Below are 27,537 nucleotides of genomic sequence, written 5' to 3' on the forward strand. Positions count from 1 at the left end.
GCTTTTATAAACTCCCTGCCTGGTTCATTACTCAAAACCCCCATCATGGGTAAGACTAGCGACCTGACAGATGTCAAGAAGGCCATCATTGACACCCTCAAGCAAGAGGGTAAGACCCAGAAAGAAATTTCATAAACAAATAGGCTGTTCCCAGAGTGCTGTATCAAGGCACCTCAATGGTAAGTCTGTTGGAAGGAAACAATGTGGCAGAAAACGCTGTACAACGAGAAGAGGAGACCGGACCCTGAGGAAGATTGTGGAGAAGGACCGATTCCAGACCTTGGGGAACCTGAGGAAGCAGTGGACTGAGTCTGGTGTGGAAACATCCAGAGCCACCGTGCACAGGCGTGTGCAGGAAATGGGCTACAGGTGCCGCATTCCCCAGGTAAAGCCACTTTTGAGCTACAGAGAAGCAGCACTGGACTGTTGCTAAGTGGTCCCAAGTACTTTTTTCTGATGAAAGCAAATTTTGCATGTCATTCGGAAATCAAGGTGCCAGAGTCTGGAGGAAGACTGGTGAGAAGGAAATGCCAAAATGCCTGAAGTCCAGTGTCAAGTACCCACAGTCAGTGATGGTGTGGGGTGCCATGTCAGCTGCTGGTGTTGGTCCACTGTGTTTCATCAAGGGCAGGGTCAATGCAGCTAGCTATCAGGAGATTTTGGAGCACTTCATGCTTCCATCGGCTGAAATGCTTTATGGAGATGAAGATTTCATTTTTCAGCACGACCTGGCACCTGCTCACAGTGCCAAAACCACTGGTAAATGGTTTACTGACCATGGTATTACTGTGCTCAATTGGCCTGCCAACTCTCCTGACCTGAACCCCATAGAGAATCTGTGGGATATTGTGAAGAGAAAGTTGAGAGACGCAAGACCCAACACTCTGGATGAGCTTAAGGCCGCTATTGAAGCATCCTGGGCCTCCATAACATCTCAGCAGTGTCACAGACTGATTGCCTCCATGCCACGCCGCATTGAAGCAGTCATTTCTGCCAAAGGATTCCCGACCAAGTATTGAGTGCATAACTGAACATTATTATTTGATGGTTTTTTTGTTTGTTATTAAAAAACACTTTTATTTGATTGGATGGGTGAAATATGCTAATTTATTGAGACAGGTTTTTTGGGTTATCAGGAGTTGTATGCCAAAATCATCAGTATTAAAACAATAAAAGACGTGACAAATTTCAGTTGGTGGATAATGAATCTATAATATATGAAAGTTTAATTGTAATCATTACATTATGGTAAATAATGAAATTTAACACTATATGCTAATTTTTTGAGAAGGACCTGTAGATGAAGTTAAATTAGTTTGTACAAAAGACTCCAAAATATCTTAACTTCTCTATTGCACTTAGAACTGTTTTCATGTGCTTAGCTTTGTGCTACAGGGTTGAAAAGAGTATCTTCCAGTATCAGCAGATCCTTTGCTAATAAAATGTGCTGCTCAAATGCAGTGTTAAAACAACCATCCATATCATCATCCACTAGCCATATAATTTACAGATTATAAAATCAGTGTAGGTCATTGATTTATTTTACTTTTAATAAAAGAGGCAAAGAAACAAAGAAGGGAAACTATATTGGAAAATGTATTGGCTGTGCCCTGGAGAAAAAAAATGGGTATTATGAGTAGTGACAACTTGGCCATGAACAATGTCACTTAAGTTATTTAGAATAGACTCTCAGTATGATGTGAGAAAAATATTTAGAAATGAGAGTCTTCAGTGGTTGATACCTTTTGATGGCTAACTGAAAAGATGGTAACAAATTTCAAGCTTTCAATACTACTCAGGTCTCTTCATCAGGCAAAGACTAATGCAAAATTGATTCTAAATATTTTTCTATCTACTAGCTAACATGTTGCAAAGATATATATTTCCTGTATCAGTCTGATGTGAGAAAATGGAAAAAAAAACACAACAAGTCTAATCTGAATGTTAGTTGTCGAGTTCCCACCACTGTATAGGGGGAATCTCAAACCATGTCCTCTGCGGTCTCCCACTCTTCACCAGCCACAGAGGAGCCTGCATCTTGCTCAAGCTGATGATGAGCATCTGGTTAATGCCGCAGTCCCAGGTTCAGCTATTGTAACCAGCATTAATCAGAGGCGAGCAGACACTCCAGTCCAGCTTTTTGTCAACTGAACATGCCCATGGGATGACCTCTCATTGGAGGTTGGGGTCACATGCTCAGGTCCTGAAGCGGTCCTAATTGGATCACGGGGAAAGTCCCAGAAGGACGCAGCTAAAAAGAAGGTTCACATGGCAGCTCAGCCATGAGCTAGTATAAATCCAGAATCATGTATAAATGATCCTACATGATCCCTTTCCCCAGCATTGTGGACTGAGTGTGGGTTATAGAAGCTAACTAGCGCCAGATTGTGCCTACCATCCAGCACACGGCACGACAGTACTACATCTACAGTAGCGTCTGTCATAGAGGGGCCGTGCGCAAATAGTGCACTTTCCTGGCCCAAGCTTGTGGTGGTTAGTGGCGTCTGCCACAGCAGCACTGTAGTGTACACACATTGTGCAAAAAATCTTTAAGTTAGTTTTTCACTGGCACCGCAGTTGCAGCACCGAACACTAATGGTTCTAGACAGAGTCCTGTGACCAAAACAATACCGTTCACTCTGCAGTATTGCGGTCCTGTGATGCAACAAGGTTCGCCTCCTACATACTGGGTGAAGTTAACCCGAGTGTGATTATGTGATACTGCCGTATATACTGTCCATCATTACTAAGCACCAGGTGTCATCTCTGCACGAGATGGGCTGCGAACGCACCTTATATCCTCTTCCAAGTCTACACCAACCAAAATAATTTGGTGTACCTGCAGACTGCCCAGCGGCTAAATTCTCGCCAGGCTAGATGTTCCTGCTCTTTCCCCAGTTTCATTTCACCCTCCATTTTCTCTCCAGGGAGAAGAAGATTCAGGCCAACGCTCTGTCCTGCTCCGTAGTGTCATCATCATCAGAGGAGCCTCGGTTAATTGTCTCTTCTGAGAGCCTGAGGACTGTGACTCTGGTTTCGTTAGAGTCTGTGCCCCTGGGCAAGACGTTTGTGCCACCTAATTTTGCAACCGTAGGTTCTCTCTTGGGCTCACTCGTCCAGGGTGGGTGGACATTTTGGGACGAAGAGGACATCTGAGCTTCTGGCAAGGACGTACTGATGGCCGCATATGACATCAGAGACTATATTCGGGCTCCTGCGCCAAGAATAGATCTTCTTGACAATGGCCTGCTGAGCTACTTTACCCCCTGCTGGTGGCAGACAGGCCCTGGGAAATGGTCAGCTCTAGGGTCGACTCTAGGGTGGCAGACTGGGTGGTGGAGGCACGTGACTTTTGGGACCGCACACAGGATGCCATCCGGGCCTCCAAGGAAAGAATGAGGGTTTCTGCCAATGCACACCGAGGCCTCGCTCTGACCTTTGCTCCTGCCGACAGTGTGGCTCTCCGCCCTTAAAAGGAACATGTCACCTGAATTTGGCGGGACAGGTTTGCGGTCATATGGGCGGGGATTTCGGGTGTTTGATTCACCCTTTCCTTACCCGCTGGCTACATGCTGGCCGCAATATTGGGTTGAAGTTCATGCTGCCAAATACATGTCACAGGTTCCCTATAATATCAGGCTGCGAGTTGAGTACACTAAGTTTGCGTCTCACTACATAGGTCCCTTCAAAATCCTGGAACAAGTTAACCCTGTGGTTTATCGTCTAGCCCTTCCTCCACTCCTAAGTATCACTGACACCTTTCATGTGTCCCTCCTAAAACCCGTTCACATGTCCAGGTTTTCCGAGTAATCTACTGGGACATCAGGCTCATCCATGGACGGTTATGAGGTGAACGCTATTGAGTGCAAGGTGGTATGTAAAAAAAATACAATCTGGTGGACTGGAGGTGTCATGGTCTAGAGGACCTTGAAACCTGTTGAGCATACTCGGGCTCCTCAGCTCATCTCGAACCATGTCCTCTGTGGTCTCCCATTCTTCCCCAGTCACAGAGGAGCCTGCTTAGCAGAGACATCGGTCCCAGCATCTTGCTCAAGCTGATGCTGAGCATCTGGTTACTGCTGCTGTCCCAGGTTCAGCTATTGTAACCAGCATCAATTAGCGATGAGCAGACGCTCCAGGGACTAAGTCCTGCTTTTTGTCAACTGAGCATACCTGTGGGATGACCTCTCATTGGAGGTAGAGGGTCACATGCTCAGGTCCTGAATCGGTCTTTATTGGACCATGGGAAAGGTCCCAGAAGGACGCAGCTGTAAAAGGTTCACATGGCCGCTCGGCCATGCTCTAGGATAAATCCAGAATCATGTATGTGTGGATGTGTGTTTGCAATCTGATGAAAGCTCCTAAATGATCCCTATCCCTAGCGTTGTTGACTGAGTGTGGGTGATTGGAGCTAACTAGCACCAGATTGTGCCATCCAGCACAAGGCACGACAGTACTGCATCTACAGCAGCGTCCATCAGAGCGGTGCCATGCGCAAATAGTGCCCTTTCCTGGCTCAAGCTTAGGGTGGTTAGTGAAGTCCGCCGAAGCGTCACTGTACACACATTGTGCGGTAAATCTTTAAGTTAGTTTTTCTCTGGCACTTCAGTTGCTGCGCGGAATGCTAGTTGTTCTATAGGGACTCTAACCCCATGTGCTTGGGGCAGAGTCCTGTGACCAAAACACTAGCATTCCCACTGCAGTATTGTGGCCCTGTGATGCAACAGGGTTTGCCTCCTACATACTGGGTTACGTTAACCCGCCTGGCTTTTCTTTAGGAGAGAAAAGAGATATTGAGGGAGGAAAAATGTTATTAATTGGAGAAGTACGTACCCTATGTTCTCGTGTATAAGCCGAGTTTTTCAACACTTTTTTTGTGCTGAAAACACCCCCCCTTGGCTTATACATGAGTCATGGTACAGAAAGCCGGCGGCGGAGGGGAGTGTGGAGCAGCGGGTGCCAGAAGCCGGCGCACACATCATACTCACATAGCTGCGCGCCCTCAGTGCTGGCACTGTATCCTGTTCCAGCTGCCGGTGCCTGCCTGTAGCTCTTCCTGTGCTGAGCGGTCACGTGGTACCACTCATTAAGGTGATGAATATGGACGCGTCTCCACTCCCATAGTGGTGGTGTGCATATTCACCTTAATGAGCGGTACCACGTGACCGCTGAGCACAGGAAGAGCTGCAGGCAGGTGCCGGCAGCAGGAATGAGATGCATGCCTGCACGCATGTAGGTGAGTATATATATTTTTTTCAATAGGAAACATACACACAGGGATAGGGAATAAGGAGGCATGCATACAAAGATGGAACTGGGAGGCATACATACAGGGACAGAACGGGGGAGGCATTTATACCAGGACAGGAAAGTGGGAGGCATGCATACAGGGACTGAACGGGGGAGGCATGCAGACTGGGGCAGGGATGGGGAGGCATTCATACCATGACAGGGAAGAGGAAGGCATGCATACAATGATGGGACTGGGGAAGCATGCAGAAAAGGACAGGGATGGGGAGGCTTTCATACCAGGACAGGGAAGGGGAGCCATGAATAGTAGGACTGGGATGAGGGGGCAATACATAATCGGCTTATACTCGAGTCAATAAGCTTACCCAGTTTTCCATGGCAAAAGTAGGTGCCTCGGCTTGTACTCGGGTCAGCTTATACATGAGTATATATGATAACTTGATCCCATATCTAGATTCTATCATCCAGTATTCTACAAAGCATGTCAAGCTGCATGAAAAGATAATGAAAAACCTAAACAATAGGGAATTGGATGCCCATTAATTTTGAACCTTATTATATGAGTAAACAGTTACTTACTTTTAGGAATCTGAATCTAAAATTCCAAAAAATCCAAAGTGAAAAATATTTTGTCCATGCTTTGCAAAAATATGTGAAACATTACACTGGTCTACAAAAAAAAAAATTCTGGCATGGACTTTAAGAACAGCTTTAGACTAATTTGAGGGTGCTGAATTCAAATCTGATCTTATAATTTCTCTATCACATCACGTTTTTGCGCTATAGGTACAGTTAGGGCCAGAAATATTTGGACAGTGATACAAGTTTTGTTATTTTAGCTGTTTACAAAAACATGTTCAGAAATACAATTATATATATAATATGGGCTGAAAGTGCACACTCCCAGCTGCAATATGATAGTTTCCACATCCAAATCGGAGAAAGGGTTTAGGAATCATAGCTCTGTAATGCATAGCGTCCTCTTTTTCAATGGACCAAAAGTAATTGGACAATGGACTCTAAGGGCTGCAATTAACTCTGAAGGCGTCTCCCTCGTTAACCTGTAATCAATGAAGTAGTTAAAAGGTCAGGGGTGGATTCCAGGTGTGTGGTTTTGCGTTTGGAAGCTGTTGCTGTGAGCAGACAACATGCGGTCAAAGGAACTCTCAATTGAGGTGAAGCAGAACATCCTGAGGCTGAAAAAAAGAAAAAATCCATCAGAGAGATAGCAGACATGCTTGGAGTAGCAAAATCAACAGTTGGGTACATTCTGAGAAAAAAGGAATTGACTGGTGAGCTTGGGAACTCAAAAAGGCCTGGGCGTCCACGGATGACAACAGTGGTGGATGATCGCCGCATACTTAATTTGGTGAAAAAGAACCCGTTCACAACATCAACTGAAGTCCAGAACACTCTCAGTGAAGTAGGTGTATCTGTCTCTAAGTCAACAGTAAAGAGAAGACTCCATGACAGTAAATACAAAGGGTTCACATCTAGATGCAAACCATTCATCAATACCAAAAATAGACAGGCCAGAGTTAAATTTGCAGAAAAACACCTCAAGAAGCCAGCTCCGTTCTGGAAAAGTATTCTATGGACAGATGAGACAAAGATCAACCTGTACCAGAATGATGGGAAGAAAAAAGTTTGGAGAAGAAAGGGAACGGCACATGATCCAAGGCACACCACATCCTCTGTAAAACATGGTGGAGGCAACGTGATGGCATGGGCATGCATGGCTTTCAATGGCACTGGGTCACTTGTGTTTATTGATGACATAAGAGCAGACAAGAGTAGCCGGATTAATTCTGAAGTGTACCGGGATATACTTTCAGCCCAGATTCAGCCAAATGCTGCAAAGTTGATTGGACAGCGCTTCATAGTACAGATGGACAATGACCCCAAGCATACATCCAAAGCTACCCAGGAGTTCATGAGTGCCAAAAAGTGGAACATTCTGCAATGGCCAAGTCAATCTCCAGATCTAAACCCAATTGAGCATGCATTTCACTTGCTCAAATCCAGACTTAAGGCGGAAAGACCCACAAACAAGCAAGACCTGAAGGCTGCGGCTGTAAAGGCCTGGCAAAGCATTAAGAAGGAGGAAACCCAGCGTTTGGTGATGTCCATGGGTTCCAGACTTAAGGCAGTGATTGCCTCCAAAGGATTTGCAACAAAATATTGAAAATAAAAATATTTTGTTTGGGTTATGTTTATTTGTCCAATTACTTTTGACCTCCTAAAATGTGGAGTGTTTGTAAAGAAATGTGTACAATTCCTACATTTTCTATCAGATATTTTTGTTCAACCCTTCAAATTAAACGTTACAATCTGCACTTGAATTCTGTTGTAGAGGTTTCATTTCAAATCCAATGTGGTGGCATGCAGAGCCCAACTCGCGAAAATTGTGTCACTTTCCAAATATTTCTGGCCCTAACTGTATATAGCCCATTTTCATGAATTCCATGATAAATATAAGTACGGTTCACTAAGGTAAATTTAGTTTTCATTTAGTCTCCCAATAAATGTGAGAATATCTTTGTTTTCTTTGAACATGCATAATTCCCATTTGTTATGATAAGAAAGTAAACAAACAGTTTTCAACGTACACAACAGTCATGTGCAGGTACTGTTTTATTTATTGAATTTTTCAATGAATTTTGATATTTATTGTTTTTATCCTTATGTTTTTCTGTTTTTTTTGTTTGTGATCCAATACCTAAGGTGTGTGTGTGTGTGTGTGTGTGGGGGGGGGGGGGGGGGAGCAGGAATTCAATGAACAACTCAGGTAGCAAACAACTTTTATCTTGTATTTCTCTGCAGGATGTTTTGCTGATCTAACAATGGCCTCTACATCTAGCAGAAGACAGTGCTGAAATGATCCAAATATTTTTTGTTACGTCTGTGGAAACTTTACTGTGAAGACTCAGCGGCGCAACATTACTGACTTTGTTAAGAGGGTGTATTTTGCGTACTTCAAAGTAAAACTTTGAGACCAAGACAAGCATTGGGCTCCTCACAAAGTGTGCAAAACCTGTCTTGAGAGCTTGAGATCATGGTCTCAAGGAAAGAACACTAAGCTTCAGTTTGGAGTTCCTATGGTTTGGAGAGAACCAAGCAATCATTTAGAAGACTGCTATTTCTGCCTTGTCGATGTAAAAGGTTTCAATAAGAAAAACAAGCAATATTTGCAATACCCGAGTATCCCTTCATCTATTCGACCAGTTGCCCATAGTGAAGACTTACCTGTTCCAAAATTTACTGCGCTTCCAGAAAACGTTGACACAGAACTCTCCTCACATTGTTATACTGATGAAAAAGACAGTCCAGATATTTTTCAGCCACGTGATGAAGATTGTGACAAACCAATTCTGTTTACTCAGTCTGCTTTGAATGATCTGGTTAGAGATCTTCATCTACAAAAAGAGTCTGCTGAACTATTGGCTTCAAGACTACAAGAGAATCGAATGTTGAAACCCGGTACAAGTGTCTCATTTTATCGTAACAGGGAAGCAGAACTGCGTAAGTACTTCCATTCAGATGGCCAGCTTGTCTATTGTACTGATGTTGAAGGGCTACTTCTCTTTATGGGACTTCCAGCATATGATTCAAGGGATTGGAGGCTTTTTATTGATAGTTCCAAAAGAAGATTAAAATGTGTTCTGTTACATAAGGGAAATAAGTATGGCTCTATACCATTAGGTCATTCTGTAAAACGTAAAGAAGAATATAAAAACATCAAGATTGTTCTAGAGAGGTTACAATTAGTGTTGAGCGATACCTTCCGATATTTGAAAGTATCGGTATCGGATTGTATCGGCCAATATCCGAAAAATATCGGATATCGCCGATACCGATATCCGATACCAATACAAGTCAGTGGGACACAAATATCGGAAGGTATCCTGTAATGGTCCCCAGGGTCTGAAGGAGAGGAAACTCTCCTTCAGGCCCTGGGATCCATATTCATGTAAAAAATAAAGAATAAAAAAAAAAAATGGATATACTCACCCCTCCAACGGCCCCTGGCTATAAGCGGTGTAACCGGCAGCCTCTGTTCCTAAGAATGCAGGGTGAAGGACCTTCGATGACGTCGTGGCTTGTGATTGGTTGCATGACCGCTCATGTGACCGCTTTCGCGACCAATCACAAGCCGCGACGTCATCGCAGGTCCTTCACTCGCTCATTCTTTGGAGGGGAGACTGCCGGTTACAGCGGTTTCAACCAGGGCGCGTCCGAGGGTGAGTATATCAATATTTTTTATTTTTATTCTTTATTTTACACATGAATATGGATCCCGATACCGATTCTCGATATCGCAAAAATATCGGAACTCGGTATCGTAATTCCGATACCGCATTTATCGGCCGATACCTGATACTTGCGGTATCGGAATGCTCAACACTAGTTACAATATAATGTTCATGAATGGTTAATTTGTGTTGATTTGAAAATGGTTAACTTTCTTTTGGGTCTGCAAGGAGGGAGACACACAACACCCTTGATTTCTGTTCTACTGGGACAGTAGAGCTACAGCAGAGCTTTGGGTGAAAACTGAATGGCCTCAGCGACAGAGTTTGGTATCCATGATCCTCTAGTGGATAGGAAGAACATTGTCTTTCCTCCCTTACACATAAAACTTGGATTGATGAAGCAGTTCGTCAAAGCTCTCAATCACAGTGGAGAATATTTTAACTGTATATGTTCAACTTTTCCTGGACTTAGTGAAGAGAAGAAAAAGGCTGGAATATTTGATGGACCTCAAATAAGAACACTTATGAGATACCCAAATTTTATCACATCAATGAATGAGACAGAAGAAAGAGCTTGGAATGCATTTTGTAATGTGGTGCAGAATTTTCTGGGGAATAGGAAAGCAGACAACTATGAAGAGATTGTGGAAGAGCTACTAATGAGTCTGCGAAGTCTTTGATGTAGAATGAGTATCAAGATTCACTATTTACACAGCCATTTGAACTTTTTTCCAGAGAACCTTGGGGATGTGAGCGAGGAACAAGGGAAGCGCTTTCATCAGGACATTAAAACAATGGAAGAACAGTATCAAGGCCGGTGGGGACTCACATATGATGGCTGACTATTGCTGGAGCTTGATGAGAGACAACCCAGAAGCTGTACATCACAGATCAGCCAAGAAAAGAAAGTTCAAATAACTGCCATTTGCCATTCATCTGTGTGCCATATATATGTGTTTTTATATTTTGTAGTTTAATTCTGTAAGTATATTTGATTTGCTGTACATAGACTTTGTAATCTTTGCTATTCCTTGATTAAAAATATACAGAACGTAGTACCGAAAATCATGTGTTTTTATCATAAAAACATAGGAGTAATTTTCATCAAAAATTGAAAATATCTCGAAGTCCTGGCGTGATAGCCAAAAACAGAGTTCATATTCGTAATCAGCAGCCAAAATTGACTTAAAATATGTTTTAAAACCTTTTGCCAGAAAAATTGCGTTGACCAGTGTTAGATGAATGACAATATAATAACCTGATTGAAGATGAGCGAAGCTATTCATCGGCTACCATGTTGTTTCTGAAGTCGGGCTCCTGTGCTCCTCTGTGCTTAATCACATTAGGGTTGGCTGACACAAGGAAAAGTTTTCATACTTGAGACAGGATAGGACCATCACGATGAGATGGATTTTACACTTTTTTTGATCAAAGTAGTCTTAACTAAGTACCCTGTTTTATTTACATGTACAAGTATTATTTACTTATTTATATATTATAAGGTATATGTTCATTTTGCTGTTTTATTCTTGGATTTTGTCTGTGAAATGGCCACAGTGTGAAATGGCCATAGTTTCTTGCACTTTGTACAAAGAGGGGCATGGTTCCCCATTCAAAGTTAAGCATTTCATCTATATAGCTTCCAATGGACGGATGTCTGTATATTTGGGCCCCTCTCCTACTTTGTCCTTATTCACATTGAGTTTGTCTGACACAGGGTAAGGTTCTAATACTAATGACAGTATAGGATCATCCCTAACAGACAATACTCTATACTCCTCCTTCTAGACGTGTCCATTGCTTTTGACACAGTTGACCACTGCCTCCTACAGATCATTTCTTCCTTTGGCATCAAAGACCTTGCCCTATCCTGGATCTCCTCATACCTTTTCAACCGCTCACTCAGCTTCTCCCACTACCACACTAACTCCTCATCCCACCCTCTCACTGTTGGAGTCCCCCAAGGCTGTGTTCTAGGCCCCTTACTCTTCTCAATCTATACACTTGGCCTGGGACAACTCATAAAGTCCCATGGATTTCAGTGCAACCTTTATGTTGATGACGCTCAGATCTACCTCTCTGGCCCAAATGTCACCTCTCTGCTGTCCAGAATCTCAGAATGTCTATCATCCATATCCTCCTTCTTCTCCTCTCGCTTTCTCAGACTCAAAGTGGACAAATCTGAACTTCTGATCTTTCCTCCATCTCACAGATCTTCCTTTCCTGATCTATCTATCACAATAAATGACATCATGCTTACCCCCGTACTTGAAGTCCGCTGCCTCGGAGTAACCCTTGACTCTGCTTCAAACCACACATCCAAGCTCTTTCCACTTCCTGTCACCTCCAGCTCAATAATATTTCCAGAATCCATCCTTTCCTCAACCATCAATCTACTAAAATGCTTGTGCATGCCCTCATCATCTCCTGCCTCGACTACTGCCCTCATCATCTCCATCTTCGACTTCTATTTTCTGTGGCCTCCCTGCTAACACTCTCGCACCTCTCCAGTCCATCCTTAACTCCTGCCTGAGTAATTCATCTCTGTTCTCGCTACTCCTCTGCTTCTCCCCTCTGCAAGTCTCCTCACTGGCTCCCATTCCCTCAGCGTATCCAGTTCAAATTACTAATACTGACCTACAATGCAATCCATAACCTGTCTCCTCCATATATCTCTGAACTTCTCCCAATTTTTTCCCTCATGTAATCTCCTGTCCTCTCAAGACCTCCATTTCTCCTCCATACTTATTTGCTCCTCTCCTAATCACTTCCAAGACTTCTCCCAAATATCCCCCATCCTCTGGAATTCTGTGCCCCAACACATCCGACTATCAACCACATTCAGATCCTTCAGACAGAACCTGAAAACCCACCACTCCAAGAAAGCTTATAGCCTGCAATGACCCCGCTGACTCCTCACCACTACTGGAGCTTCTACCTCACCAACACCGGAGATGCTGCAACCTCCCAATTTACTGTCTCCTTCCCCTCCATCCTGTAAAATGTAACCCTGCAAGGGCAGGGTCCTCTCCTCTCTGCATCAGTCTGTCATTGTTAGTTAGTTTGCTTATTGTAAGTGATATCTGTAATTTGTATGTAACCTCTTCTCATGTACAGCACCATGGAATCAATGGTGCTATATAAATAAATAATAATAATAATAATAATAATCCGGATTGATCATCTAATACTTCTTGTTGTGTTTGGATTGCTTTTACACTCTTTTGATCAAAATAGTCTTCTTAACTTAGTACCCTATGTTATTTACATTACATTTACTATTATTATTTACTTATTTACTTACTATAGGGTATATGGTCATTTTGCTTTTCTTGTTTTTGTTTTGTCTATGACACAACATCAGACCAAGTAGTATTAGAATATAAGAAAATTGTGGATTTTCTGCGCTGCTGATAGATTGGTATTGAGATCTAGAATGCATAAACTATATAAATGTGGTTTTATTATTAACCGAAGATGACACACTTCTTCCTCAGGATTAGTGTTGAGCATTCCGATACCGCAAGTATCGGGTATCGGCCGATATTTGCGGTATCGGAATTCTGATACCGAGTTCCGATAGTTTCAGTACATCGGATACCGGAATCTGAAGTTCCCATAATTCTAAGAGCCCAAATTCAGCCAATGAGGAATGATTAGAAGTGTGGGGACATCTTGTTCTGCATGGTAGGCATGTAACTACTGGCATGGCTGTGTTTGGCTGCTGAAATGATGTCATGATGCACTATAAAAGTCGCCGCCACCATTTTGGGCTCACTCTGCTGTGAATTCAGTTAGGGACAGGATGCTGTGTTCTGACTGAGGGCCAGTTAAGAGATAGCGATTTGCTTCATTGTGCTTTACTCAGGCTAATTTAGCAACCGCTGAGTGAGAACCTTGCTTTTGCCTTGCAGCGCTGTTCACAGCTGTCTGCAAGGTCTCTGTGTGTGTGAGTGCAGCTTACTCTGTAGTCTGTCCGCAGCCACCACTGGTTGTAGTCAGCTCAGAGTGCATCACTGCCTCATACTGTTCAAACCATTGTCCTTTTTTGCAATTAGTGCAGCCTGCTGCATATTTTTTCAAATTTATCTTATTAGTGGCTTTCCATCCCTATCCTACTAGATTGTGGAAAAACACTATATAAGATTACATAGAGGAGCTTGTTTTGGACTTGCAGCGCGGTTCACGGCTGTCTGCACGGTCTGTGTGTGAGTGCAGCTCGCTCTGTAGTCTGTTCTACCGCCACAGCCGGTTGAAGTCAGCTCAGGGTGCATCACTGACTCATACCGTTCCATTGTCCATTTCTCAATTAGTGCAGCCTGCTGCACATTTTTCAAATTTAACCTATTAGTGGCTTTCCCTCCATATCCAGCTAGATTGTGGAAAAACGCTATATAGGATTACATAGAGGAGCTTGTTTTGGCCTTGCAGCGCTGTTCACGGCTGTCTGCACGGTCTGTGTGTGAGTGCAGCTCACTCTGTAGTCTGTTCTGCAAAAAAAAAAATAATAAAGTTCACCAAACACACCACTTTACAGTTGTGTAGGCCACATTAGCTCATATAAAAGTCTAGTCCACACTTTAGAAAATTAGTGTTTCTTATACCTGTTAGGAGCAGTTCAGGAATAAGCACACTAAGCCCCTAGTACTTTTCTGCCTATCTTTATCAGTCTACCAAGATGAAGAACGCAGGGAGTAAGGCACGTGGACGTGGGCGTAGCCATGGAGCAGGGGGAGGACGTGGGGATTCTGTGCCTGCTGCGGGTACCAGTGACTCATCATCACCCAGTTTCAGCAGGGAACAGTCCTTCATGCGCAGCTTTGTAGGAGATTGCTGTACCCCACTGCTGCGGGAAGAACAAATTGAAGCCGATGTCAGATGGATGGCAGCTAACACATCAACTTCAATTAGTGCCACATCCTCTCAGGCACAGAGCACTGGAGAGCACCAATCTGTCTCTTCACCACCTGCCAAATTGCCCAGGCAGTCAGAGAGCCCAGGACAGGAGCCATCTCTACTTCTGTTCTCTGAATCTCTTGGCTTGGAAAGAGGGGCCAACCAAGCAGCATTGGTGAAATGGAAGAAGAGGCAGTATGCAGTGATGTCAACAGCTTTGCCTCTCTGATTCTGAAGATGTGGGTGGGCCAGTGCCTCCGGTCAGCACACCGCAGTACGCATCTGATGATGAGACTCAGGTGCCACTTTCTGGTGCGTACTGTGCTGCCAAGACTACCCAGGAGAAGCAGTTGGTGGAAGAGTGTAGTGTAGATGATGAGGTGCTTGACCCATCGTGGTGTGAGGTACAGGAAGGTGGTGGGAGCAGCTCTGAGGAAGTGATAAACTGTGATGCCTGTGGCCTCCACTTCAGCAACCATTCGGAGCATTGCTCCTCCAAAAAGCCTAAACGGGCACTCCCAAGACTTTCAGTGCCTGGTCCTTTTTGACACAGTTGCAGATGACATTTGCTTAGTCAAATGCAAGGTGTGTCATCAGAAAGTCAAAAGGGGGAAAAGTGTCAGCAACCTCAATACCACAAATATGTGGAAACATGTGTGGACCAAGCACGCGGTGGAGTTACAAAAACACACTGAAGACCTAGGCCAACCTACAGCGGCATCAACCACCTCTTCAGCTCGTGTTGTTGCCTCTTCCTACAACCCACACACAGCTGGTTCGGCTTCCTCACAGGATCACCATGGAAGAACCTCTGGCACTGTTTTCCAGAGACCCAGTGTAATTCCACCCACATCACCACATTCACAGTCATCCTCACACTCCCAGCTTAGTCTTGTCATGATCCAGTTCTGAGTTTATGTTCAGCTGTTTTATCTCTGGACTGGTCATGTGGGAGTTAATCCCCTCTGCCTTATTGTGAAGCTGGCTGAGCTATTTAAGTCCTCTGCAGCCTGTGGGCCAGTGTCAGCTATAGTTCATGCTGCACGGTTTGAGTACCTGACCTGGGTCCCTGTACTAGTGTTCCTCTTTGCCTCTGACTGCCTGCTCCCATTTATGACTTGTTCCGACCTTTGGCCTGTACCCCGACTCTGTCTTACGTCTCACATTTCGGTTACCACGTTCCCGGTAGGCTCTGACGTCTTGCTTGTCCCCGACTATTCTCTGCTCGCCCCTTCTGTACCGCGCTGCTATCTCCGTGTATGACCTTGGCTTGTCTCACGTCTCTTTCTTTACCTGTGACACCTGTGTTGTTGTTCAGTGTTGCTGCGCTATGTGTAAAACCTCCTTTCCTTAACCTGCACCCCCTGGTGGAGGTTGCTCTATACTGCACTGCAGCGGCACATTACAGTCTACAGCCATCGGTAGCACAGGCATGGGAAAAAAGGCGGCCATTCTCGGAAAAACACCCCCGAGCACAGGCTCTGAATGCTGGCATTGCAAAACTACTGTCCCTTGAAATGCTGTCATTCAGGCTGGTGGAGACTGACACCTTCCGTAACTTGATGGCATTGGCAGTCCCACAATACAATATGCCCAGCCGCTTTTATTTCAGCAGGCAAGCCATCCCTGCCCTGCAAAAGCATGTGGAGGGACACATAAAACACGCACTACTGAACACCGTCAGTAGCAAGGTCCACCTTACCACCGATGTGTGGACCAGTCACCATGGACAGGGTCAATTCCTTTCCCTCACTGCCCATTGGGTTAATGTTGTGGAGCCGGGTACAGATCATGCGAGTGGCGCAGGACGTCTTCTGCCAACTCCAAGGATTGCAGGAATCCAGTCTGTACACATTGCCTCCTCCTCATACTCCAGTTCCTCAGAATCATCGCTACAGGAGCCATCACGGTCTTCATCCACCTTGACCCGTGAACGCTTACCTGTTACGACTAGTGTTGAGCGATACCTTCCGATACCCAGAAGTATCGGTAACGGATTGTATCAGCCGATATACCAAAAATATTGGATATCGCCGATACCTGACCGCGACGTCATCGAAGGTCCTTCACTCACTGCATTCTTAGGAACGGAGGCAGACGCTTGCAGCACTGAGAGCCAGGGTCCGCCAGAGGGGTGAGTATATCCATATTTTTTATTTTTATTCTTTATTTTTTACATGAATATGGATCCCAGGGCCGGAAGGAGAGTTTCCTCTCCTTCAGACCCTGGGAACCATCCAGGATAGCTTCTGATACTTGTGTCCAATTGACTTGTATTGGTATCGGGGATCGGTATCAGTGATATCCGATATTTTTTGGATATCGGCCGATCCCATCCGATACCGATACCTTTGAGTATCGGAAGGTATCGCTCAACACTAGTGCCGGGGCTCAGTGCGGGTTGCCGTGGCTCTGTACAAGCTGCCGTGGCTCTGTGTGGGCTGCCGTGGCTCTGTGCGGGCTGCCGTGGCTCTGTGCGTGTGTGCCGGGGCTCTCTGCGTGTGTGCAGGCATCGTCTGATGGGACTACAAGTCCCATCGGACGATGCCTGCTACACTGACAGTGATTGACACATTAGCCAATGATGGAACAGTAGTAGTCCCATCATCCGGCTAATGTGTTGAATGAAAAAAAAATACTCCATACATACTCCATACATACTCCATACATACTCCATACATACTCCATACATACTCCATACTACATACATACATACTCGATACATACTCCATACATACTACATATATACTACATACATACAACATACAACATACTGCATACTACATACATACATACTACATACATACATACTACATACAACATACAGTACATACTACATACAAACTACATACATACTACATACATACATACTACATACATACTACATACATACATACATACATACATGCTACACACAACATACATACTACATACAAACTACATACATACTGCATACATACTACATACATACATACATACTACATACATACATACTACATACATGCTACATACAAACAACATACATACTGATACAAACTATATACATACTACATACATACATACATACTACATACATACTACATACATACTACATACATAAATACTACAAACATACATATTACGTACATACTATATACATACTACATACATACTACATACATACATATCGGTCGAATGCATTATCCGTCAAAAAAGCTGTTTCCGGCGGACGCAAAACACATGCAGAGGAACAGTTTTTCTGTCCTGAGAAAAAACGCACAGCGACGGATCCAGCAAAAAAACGGATGAAACAGATGTGAAATGATGAATCCGGCCTCCGAATCTGTTTTTTCATGCATGTTTAAATTCAAATCATGCACATTTTCCATTTATTTATTTCCAAAAACTGCATCAAAATTGCACCAAAAACCTGCACCAAAAAATGCATCGAAAACAGCATAAAAAATCAGTTTTTAAGCTGGTTTTTATGCATTTTTTGGTGCAGTTTTTGATGCAGTTTTTGGTGCTGTTTTTGATGCGTATTTTAATGCTGTTTTTGATGCAGTTTTGGTGCAGTTTTTGGTTCAGTTTTTGATGCAGATTTTTGGTGCTGTTTATGGTGCTGTTTTTGGTGCAGTTTTTGGTGCAGTTTTTGATGCAGGTTTTTGGTGCAGTTTTGATGCAGTTTTTGATGCAGTTTTTGATGCTGTTTTTGATGTGCAATGATGAATCCGGCCTCCGAATCCATTTTTTCATGCATGTTTCCATTCAAATCATGCACATTTTCCATTTATTTATTTATTTCCAAAAACTGAATCAAAACTGCACCAAAAACCGCATCAAAAACAGCATGAAAAACTGCATCAAAAACAGCATCAAAAACAGCACCAAAAACCTGCATCAAAAACAGCACCAAAAACCTGATTCAAAAACTGCATCAAAAACAGCACCAAAACCTGCATCAAAAACTGCACCAAAAACCTGCATCAAAAAGAGAATCAAAAACTGCACCAAAAACTGCATCAAAAACCGCATTAAAACAGCACAAAAAACCTGCATCAAAAACATGACCAAAAACTGCATAAAAAAACACATCAAAGACTGCACCAAAAAATGCACCAAAACCTGCTTAAAAAGCTCATTTTTTAATGCTGTTTTTGATGCAGTTTTTGGTGCAGGTATTTGGTGCAGTTTTGATGCAGTTTTTGGAAATAAATAAATAAACGAAAATGTGCAGTTTTTGATGTTGTTTTTGATGCAGGTTTTTGGTGCAGTTTTTGGTGCAGATTTTGATGCAGGTTTTTGGTGCAGTTTTGATGCAGTTTTTGGAAATAAATAAATAAACAGAAAATGTGCATGATTTGAATGTAAACATGCATGAAAAAATGGATTTGGTAGCCAGATTCATCATTTCACATCTCAGTTTCATCCGTTTTTTGCTAGATCCGTCGCTGTGCGTTTTTTCGCCGGACAGAAAAACCGTTCCTCTGTACGTGTTTTTCGTTCGCCGGAAACAGCTTTTTTGACGGATCATGCAAAAAATGGATGAAACGTATGGCCATCAGGCACAATCCGGCACTAATACAACGCTATGAGAAAAAAAACAGATCCGGCGTAAAAAACAGATCCTACAAATGTGCTTGCAGGATGCGTTTTTTACCCATAGACTTGTATTAACGACGGTTGGCTACACGTCACATCCATCGTGCAACGGATCTATCTTGTTTTGGTGGACCGTCTTCACGAAAAAACGTTCAAGTGAACTTTTTTTGGCCGTCGCGTCCGCCATTGTCTACCGCGCATGCATGGCAGAAACTCTGCCCCCTCCTTCCCGGACTTCAGAATGGGCAGTGGATGCATTGAAAAACTGCATCTGCTGCCCATGTCGTGCACAAATTTCACAACATGCGTCGGTACATCGGCCCGATGCATAGCGACGGACCCGTACTGACGCAAGTGTGAAAGAGACCTTTATGAGCGTTGAATTAAAAAAAAATGGCGTGGGCTCCCACACAATTTTCTGCGCCAGAGGGGAAAAGCCGACGGCCGGGGGCCAATATTTGTAGCCTGCTATGAATATCAGCCTACAGCTGTCTGCGTAGCCTTTACTGGCTATTAAAATAGGAGGACCCCCCAAAAAAATGATGTGGGGTCCCCCTATATTTTATAGCCAGAAAGGCTATGCAGACAGCTGTGGGCTGATATTCATAGCCTACAGAGGGGCCATGGATATTGGCCCCCCCCGGCTACAAATACCAGTCCGCAGCCGCCCCAGAAATGGCGCATCTGTAAGACTGCGCCAATTCCGGCACTTAGCCCCTCTCTTCCCACTCCCATGAAGCGGTGGGATATGGGGTAATAAGGGGTTAATGTCACCTTGCTATTGTAAGGTGACATTAAGCCGGGTTAATAACGGAGAGGCGTCAATAAGACTCCTATCCATTATTAATCCAATAGTAAGAAAGGGTTAATAAAACACGCACACATTAGGAAAAAAGTATTTTAATATTCTTCATTTAACCATACTTACCATACTTCAGCGCCTGCAAAAAACGTAAAATAATAAACTGTATACTACCTGTCCTCCGTAGTCCAATTAATAACGAGTGTCCCACGACGATCTCCCCTATAGAACAGTGACATCGGGTGATGTCACTGCTCTATACGACCCTCCTGCAGTGCATCACTGAGGTTACTAAAGTTCAAAGTCTTACTTTATGGCAATTGCTGCGTGGTAAAAATGTCTCACCCAGCAATGCCAAAGTCAGAGTAGAGACTATTTTTTTTTACAGCGGCGGAGGAATACCTTCCCCCCGTCATTGTGTTTCTGGGGCACCTGGAGAGCGGTCACAACAGCTGTTGCTGCTGTTCTCCATGGGAAATCATCGTGGGACACTCGTGGATTTCTGCAGACAGGGAGTATATTGGTTGTTTGTTTTTTTCATATTTTTTACAGGTTGACACTGGCTTCGGGGATCAAAATGACAAGTAATGGTGAGTATGTAATCTATGTTTAATGTACTGTATGTCTATATGTATGTCATTTATGAATGTACTGTATGTATATAGTATGTGTTAGGTGTCGAGTTCCCACCGCTGCACAGGGGGAATCTCAAAACATCTCTGCTGCAGTCTGCCATTCTTCTCCAGCCGCAGTGGAGTCTGTTCAGCGGAGACGTTGGTCCCAGCATCTTGCTCAGTCTCACTCTGTGCATAGGGTTACTGCTGCTTTGCCTGCTTCCGCCATTGAAGCCAGTGCTGGGCAGCGGCGAGCAGACGCTTTTGGGATCTAAGTCCTGCTTTTTCCCTTCTGAGCATGCCCAGGGTGAGATCTCCCATTGGAGATCGAGGGTCACATGCTCAGATGCTGCAGCGGTTCCCATTGGTCCTTTATTGGAAGGTCCTGAACGTGCTGCAGCTATAAAAGCTGCACATGACCGCACGGCCATGCGCTAGTGTACATTTGTAAACGTGTGTGTGTTGTGAGTGAAAGTCGTTCATTAAAATCCCCTCCCTATTGGATGTCTGTTCGCGGAAGGTGGGTGATTGCTGTCTAGCGCCTGACTCAGCTACCAGCACGTTACACACTATTCAGCGTCTATTGCTGTGACCGCCAGTGTGGCGCCGTGCGCTTTCACAGCAATTTCCTGACCCAAGCCTGGGTGGTTAGTGGCGTCTGCCAGTGCGGCACCGCATGCACTCTCGTGCATCTTTTATTACTTTGGTTACGCTGACACCCCATTAGCGGTGTCGAGCGCAAGTAGTCTAGTCTAGTCTGACTCGGATCCTAAGTCTTGGGTCTGAGCTTTGTGACTCCTTGCTTGCGCTGTTGTGTGCGGTACCGCGGCCCTGTGACTTAACAGGGTTCACTTCCTTCACACAGGGTGAAGTTAACCCGTGTGTGTATTCACATTGTACTGCCATATAGTCCTTCATTACTTGGCAGCAGGTTCCATCTCTGCATGGTGGACCCCGGGCTGCGAACGCACCTTAATCTATCTTATTATTTGGTGCATTCCGCTAGCCCTAACATTACACTAGCGCCAGGGTCTGGCTAGTAATGACAGACATACAGCAATCCTTGCGGTATATCCAGCAACTGGAGGGTAGGTTGGCAGCTCTCGAGAGCTCAACCTCAGCTGTGGATGTTACCGCAGTTGCTGTGCAGGCTGCTAGCGTGGCTGCAGCTACCTTGTCCACTGCCACCCCTGTTCCGACATTATCTCGCCTCCTGCTGCCAGAAAAATTTTCTGGAGATAGCAAATCTTGCAGGGGATTCGTGAGTCAGTGCTCTGTTCACCTCGAGATCCTGGCTGCACGTTTTCCCACAAGCGGGCTAAGGTGGGATTTATTGTGTCTCTCTTGTCGGACAGGGCGTTGGAATGGGCTACGCCGCTGTGGGAGGGTGGCGATCATGTGGTGCAGAGTGCTCCACTGTTCCTGAGCACTATGAAACAGGTCTTTTTAGGACCTCAAGTCACCCATGATACTGCGCTCCAACTGCTGCCATTAACTCAGGGTGAGTCCTTGGTCAGCCATTTTGCCGTCCATTTCCGTATCATAGCATCTGAGCTGGAGTGGTCGGATAAAGCCCTTATCCCCATATTTTGGAGGGGGCTGGCTGATCGCGTGAAGGACGCTCTGGCCACTAGGGAGATTCCTGCCACACTGGAGGAGTTAATAACTGTCTCTACTCGTATTGACCTCCGTTTTAACGAGCGGAGGTTAGAACGAGCCCAGTGTAGGCAGAGGTTTCGGCTGGCTCCTACCTTCGCCAAACCTCTGGAATATCCGGTCCTGGTTCCTGAGTCACATGAGGCCATGGAAGTGTCACGAGCGGGATCTAAGTCCCGGACCGCTTGTGCACTCACCGTCTGTCATGTTTGCCAGCAGTCAGGACATCTTGCCACCAGATGTCCCCAGCGGTCGAGGAAACGTCAGCGTCTAGTGGTAGTGGGTGGAGGTACACTAGACACGGCGACGTTTGCCTCCAAATTGTCCTTTAAGGGGACAATAAGTATAGGCTCATTCACTCACTCGGTAGAGCTCTGCGTGGATTCTGGGGCGGAGGGCAATTTTATGTCTTCTGCCTTCGCCCAACGCCACGCAATACCCCTGGTTATGCTAGCTCAACCAGTAACGGTACGAGTGGTGAATGGGTCGAAACTGCCCTCACAGATAACACACCAGACCATCCCTTTTACTCTGTCCATGTCACCATCCCATCAGGAGATTATATCTTTGCTCGTCATTCCTGAGGGAATAGATGAGGTCCTGTTGGGAATACCTTGGCTACGGTACCACTCTCCTCATATCGAGTGGTCCTCAGGCAGAATTCTGGGATGGGGTGAATCTTGTGGGGGTAGGTGTCAGAGGGAGTGCGTTCAGGTTGCTACTACAGAGGTACCCGCAGATCTTTCCTCTCTCCCCAAGCAATATTGGTTTCATGCAGACATGTTCTCCAAAAAGGCGGCGGAGACCCTTCCGCCCCATCGCCCCTATGACTGTCCTATTGATCTCTTGCCTGGTGCTGAGCCTCCGCGGGGTCGAGTCTATCCGTTATCTCTCCCGGAGACGAAGGCATTGTCACAGTACATCCAGGAAAATCTGGCAAGAGGATTCATTAGGAAGTCAGTGTCACCTGCTGAGGCAGGGTTCTTCTTCGTGCAGAAGAAGAATGGGGAATTGCGTCCTTGCATAGACTACAGGGGTCTTAACGCCATCACCATTAAGAACAAGTATCCGTTGCCCTTGATATCTGAGCTCTTCGATAGGCTTCAGGGAGCAAGGGTATTTACTAAATTAGATCTGCGGGGTGCTTACAACCTGATTCGCATCCGTGAGGGGGACGAATGGATGACGGCTTTTAACACCAGGGATGGGCACTATGAATATCTGGTGATGCCCTTCGGGCTCTATAATGCCCCAGCCGTTTTCCAAGACTTTGTGAACGACATCTTCCGGGATATGCTCTCCACCTCGGTCGTAGTCTATCTGGATGATATTCTCACCTACTCTCCAGATATTGACTCCCACCGGAGAGATGTTTGCAAAGTCTTCGACCTCCTACGGGCAAACTCCCTCTATGCCAAATTGGAGAAGTGTATGTTCGAGCAGGAGCCCTTACCTTACCTTACCTGGGCTATATCATCTCCGCCCAGGGATTGGCTATAGATCCTGCCAAACTACAGGCTGTGATGGACTGGCAGGAACCCCATTCTCTTAAAGCGGTGCAGCGCTTTATGGGGTTCATTAATTATTATCGCCAGTTCATTCCGCACTTCTCAACTTTGGTAGCTCCCTTGGTTGCCCTCACCAAGAAGGGGGCAAATCCCAAATTGTGGTCTGAGGAGGTCTCCAAGGCCTTTAACTCCATAAAGTCACACTTCGCTAGCGCTCCCATTCTACATCGCCCCGATGTTGATAAGCCATTTTGTAATGGAGCTGGATGCCTCTTCTGTTGGTGCTGAAGCAGTCCTCTTCCAGAAGGATGCTCAAGGTCGGAAGCATCCTTGCTTCTTCTTTTCTAAGACCTTTTCACTAGCAGAGAGGAATTATTCTATCGGGGACAGGGAGTTGCTAGCCATGAAGTTGGCTTTCTCAGAGTGGAGACATCTCTTGGAGGGAGCTCGTTTTCCCTTCCAAGTCTTCACAGACCATAAAAATTTGGTGTACCTGCAGACAGCCCAGCGGTTAAATTCTCGCCAGGCCAGATGGTCCTTGTTCTTCTCCCGGTTTCATTTCACCCTCCATTTTCTTTCTGGGGAGAAGAACATTCGGGCCGACGCTCTCTCTCGCTCCATTGTGTCATCTGTGGAGGAGGAAGAGGAGCCTCGGCTTATTGTCCCCACCGAGAGATTGAGAACTGTGGCCCTGGTTTCGCTAGAGTCTGTGCCTCAAGGCAAGGCTTTTGTACCATCCAGTTTGCGACCGGAGGTTCTCTCTTGGGCACACTCGTCCAGGGTGGGTGGACATTTTTGTTCCAAAAGGACATCTGAGTTACTGGCGAGGACATACTGGTGGCCGCATATGGCTTGTGATGTTGCAGAATGTGTTCGGGCGTGTGTCTCTTGCGCCAAGAACGAGTCCCCTCGGCAACAGCCAGCTGGTTTGCTTTACCCTCTGCCAGTGGCGGACAGGCCCTGGAAGATGGTCGGGATGGACTTTGTAGTAGGCTTACCCAAGTCTCGTAACTGCACCATTATCTGGGTGATCACCGAATGTTTTTCCAAAATGGTGCACTTGGTGCCTCTTCCACTGCTACCTTCTGCACGGGCTCTGGCTGTGTTGTTCATTAAACATATCTTTCGCCTACACGGTATGCCAGACAAAATTGTTAGTGACCGGGGTCCCCAGTTTGCGTCTCGATTGTGGAGAGAGCTTGGTCGTCTACTCAGTATTGAGTTGAATCTCTCTTCGGCATATCATCCCGAGACGAATGGGTTGGTAGAGAGGGACATTTTGCTTCTGCCAGGCAGGATGACTGGGCATCCTTGCTACCGTGGGCAGAGTTTGCGCTTAACAACGCCATAGCCGACTCCACCGGTCAGACTCTATTCCTCCTAAATTACGGCCAGTATCCGCGTGTCCCTGTGCCCATACCCGTGTCTTCCCCCGACTCCAGGGTGGCAGACTGGGCTGTGGAGGCACGGGACATTTGGGACCGCACTCAGGATGCCATTCGGGCCTCCAAGGAGAGAATGAGGTCCTCCGCCGATGCTCATCGGCGCCCCACTCCGACCTTTGCTCCTGGCGACTTAGTGTGCCTCTCCGCCCGTAACATCAGGCTGCGTGTTGAGTCCACTAAGTTTGCACCTCGCTACTTGGATCCCTTCAAGGTCCTCAAACAGGTTAACCCTGTGGTCTACTGTCTGGCCCTTCCTCCATGCTTGGGTATCACCGACACCTTTCATGTGTCCCTCTTGAAACCCGTATACATGTCCCGGTTTTCCGAGTCATCTGCCGGGTAGTGTTGAGCATTCCGATACCGCAAGTATCGGGTATCGGCCGATATTTGCGGTATCGGAATTCCGATACCGAATTCCGTTACTTCCTGCGTATCGGATACCGGAATCGGAAGTTCCCAGAATTCAAACTGAACGCAGCAGCCAATGAGGAATGAATGGAAGTGTGGGCACATCCTGTTTAGCATGGTGGGCATGTAAGTACTGGCAAGGCTGTGATTGGCTGCTGAAATGATGTCACTCTGCACTATAAAAAACGCTGCCGCCATTTTGTGCTCACTCTGCTGTGATTTCAGTTAGGGACAGGACGCTGTGTTCTAACTGAGGGCCAGTTGAGATAGCTAATTGCTTTATTTTCCTTTCCCAAGGCTAATTTAGCAAAACGCTGTGTGTTCTTCACTGTTCACCTTGCTCTTGCCTTGCAGCGCTGTTTTAACAGCGTTCTGCAAGGTCTCTGTGTGTGTGTGTGTGTGCAGCTCACTCTGTAGTCTGTGTGCAGCCATATACCCGGTTGTATTCAGCTCAGGGGGGGTTCACACTGCCTCACACAGTTGTCCTTTTTTGCTCATAGTGCAGCCTGCTGCACATTTTTTCTCAAATTTCCTATTAGTGTCTTTCCACCCGTCTCCAGCTAAATTGTGGAAAAACACTACATAGGATAACCTAGAGGGGGGTTTTTGGGCCTTGCAGCGCCGTTTATGGCTGTCTGCACGGTCTCCGTGTGAGCCCAGCTCGCCCTGTAGTCTGTGTGCAGCCATAGCCGGTTGGATTTAGCTCCGGGTTCGTTACTGCCTCATACCTTGAAAAAAATTTCCCTTTTTTTCAAATAGTGCAGCCTGTTTAAAATTAAAAAAAAAAATTCCTATTAGTGTCTTTCCACCCATCTCCAGCTAAATTGTGGAAAAACACTACATAGAATAACCTAGAGGGTTTTTTTTGGGCCTTGCAGTGCCGTTTACGGCTGTCTGCACGGTCTCTGTGTGAGCGCAGCTCGCCCTGTAGTCTGTGTGCAGCCATAGCCGGTTGGATTCAGCTCAGGGTGCGTTACTGCCTCATACCTGAAAAAAAAAATTCCTTTTTTTCAAATAGTGCAGCCTGTTTAAAATTAAAAAAAAAAAATTCCTATTAGTGTCTTTCCACCCGTCTCCAGCTAAATAGTGGAAAAACACTACATAGGATAACCTAGAGGAGGGTTTTTGGGCCTTGCAGCGCCGTTTACGGCTGTCTGCACGGTCCCCGTGTGAGTTAAACTTGCTCTGTAGTCCGATCTGCAGAAAAAAAAAAAGGAAAGTTCACCAAACACAACTTACCACTTGTGTAGGCCACATTTGAAAAATAATAAAGTTTAGTCCACACTTTACAACGTTAGTGTTTCTTACACCTGTTAGGAGGAGCATTTCAGGAATAAGCACACTAAGGCCTTAGTACTTTTCTGCTTATCTTTATCTGTCAACCAAGATGAAGAGGGCAGGGAGAGGACGTGGTGATTCTGTGCCTGCTGCGGGCACCGGTGACTCGTCGTCACTCAGTTTCAGCAGGGAACAGTCCTTCATGCGCAGCTTTGTCGGAGAGCGCCGTGCACCGCTGCTGCGTGAAGACCAAAATGAAGCCGTTGTCGGGTGGATGGCAGCTAACGCCTCGGCATCGACTTCAGTTAGTGCCACATCCTCTCAGGCACAGAGCACTGGAGAGCAGCCATCTGTCTCTTCACCACCTGCCAAATTGGCCAGGCAGTCAGAGAGCCCAGGACAGGAGCCGTCTCTACTTCTGTTCTCTGAATCTCTTGGCTTGGAAACAGGGGGCCAGCCAAGCAGCATTGGAGAAATGGAAGAAGAGGCAGTGTGCAGTGATGCCCAACAGCTTTGTCTCTCTGACTCAGAAGAGGCGGGTGGGCCAGTGCCTCCGGTGACCACAGCGCAGTACGCATCTGATGATGAAACTCAGGTGCCGCTTTCTGGTGCGTACTGTGCTGCCGAGACTACCCAGGAGGAGCAGTTGGTGGCAGAGGGTAGTGGAGATGATGAGGTCGTTGACCCATCGTGGCGTGAGGAACAGGAAGGTGGTGGGAGCAGCTCTGAGGAAGAGATTCCCCTTACGGGCCAAAGAGGGAAAGGGAGGGGGAAGACTGCGGAGCCTGTAGCCTCCACTTTGGCACCCGTTAGGAGCCTGTCTCTTTCCAAAGCCAAAAAGGGCGC

The sequence above is a fragment of the Ranitomeya imitator genome, chromosome 3 (genome assembly GCF_032444005.1).
Source record: "Ranitomeya imitator isolate aRanImi1 chromosome 3, aRanImi1.pri, whole genome shotgun sequence".
Taxonomy (NCBI): Eukaryota; Metazoa; Chordata; class Amphibia; order Anura; family Dendrobatidae; genus Ranitomeya; species Ranitomeya imitator.